Raw genomic sequence first — 1,287 nt, 5'->3', positions numbered from 1 at the left:
TCCTCCTCCTTTTTCTCCTCCTCCTCCTCCTCCTCCTCCTGTGCTTCCTCGTCTGCCACTGCTGCAGCCACTTGAGGAAACCATTGAGGGCACATGAACGCCTCACTGGATCATATTTAGTGGAGTATGAAAGTGTAGTACACAATGTGAAAATACTCTATTCTAGTCACGATTAACTTGGAAAACCTTAATTTGATATTTTGAGCAATATTTATTAAATGCAGTTATGCAGTTGCTGACATTTTGAGGTGGAAATATCCTAAAAAGTACAACTTAAACCTAAATGTTGCCTTGACTACTTGCTCCATGGTAGCGTACCTATAAAATCAAATGAAACAAATACTGGTTTTAGTTTTGAAGACTTCTGAACTGCTTGTAATCTGAGACCAATGATGTAGACAGACGAGAGACAAAAGCCAAATTAATAAAAATCAAAGGTGTATTTCTCATATCTATCAATAATGCTGAATGTACTTCCTCATCATAATTGAAGATGTTTAAAAACTCAGTCCCATTCCAATCAAAGTAGTTGTAGGTGACATTACTGTAAATTATAACTTGACCAACACTAGATTTTAGATGGCAATATTGAACCTCACTTCTTCCAGGATCTCTCATATGATATATATTATATAGAATAATTCCATAACTGATAGAAACTCAAGTTTGAGGTCTCAACAGGTGGGATAACCAACTAATTCTTATTGGTAAGAAAGTAGTGAAGAAAAATAAAAATGATTTCTTATCAAGAGTAAGTAAGCTTCAATAAAACTGTAAGAAAGGGTTGCCCTGAATTTAGTAATGTAATCAAAAACTGAAGGACTGGAAAAAGCAATCGCACAACCGCAGATGAAATAGTGATCTGTCACTAATGGTGGCACAGAAGCTGAGAACGGTAATGCTGATAACCACTTTGTGTAATTTTGTAATCTCAATATGACAAGTTAATGGGGACTGCACGGTGGTGCAGTGGTCCGCACTGTTGCCTCACAGCAAGAAGGTTCTAGGTTTGAGCCCCTGCTCCAGCACGGGATCTTTCTGTGTGGAGTCTGCATGTTCTCCTTGTTCCTGTGTGGGTTCTCTCTGGTACTCCAGCTTCCTCCCACAGTCCAAAGACATCAAGAGGGGACGAGGCTGATTGATACTCTAAATTGACTGTAGGTGTGACTGTGAGTGTGAATGGTTGTCTGTCTCTATGTGTTGGTCCTGTGATGGACTGGCGACCTGTCCAGGGTGAACCCCGCCTCTCGCCTGAAGGCTGCTGGGATAGGCTCCAGCCCCCCCCCC

This window comes from Aulostomus chinensis, chromosome 2 (assembly GCF_037954235.1).
Source record: "Aulostomus chinensis isolate RoL2024-O1b breed Wild chromosome 2, RoL_Achi_v1.0, whole genome shotgun sequence".
NCBI lineage: Eukaryota > Metazoa > Chordata > Actinopteri > Syngnathiformes > Aulostomidae > Aulostomus > Aulostomus chinensis.
The sequence above is the reverse complement of the archived record's forward strand: the minus strand, read 5'-3'. Positions refer to the sequence as shown.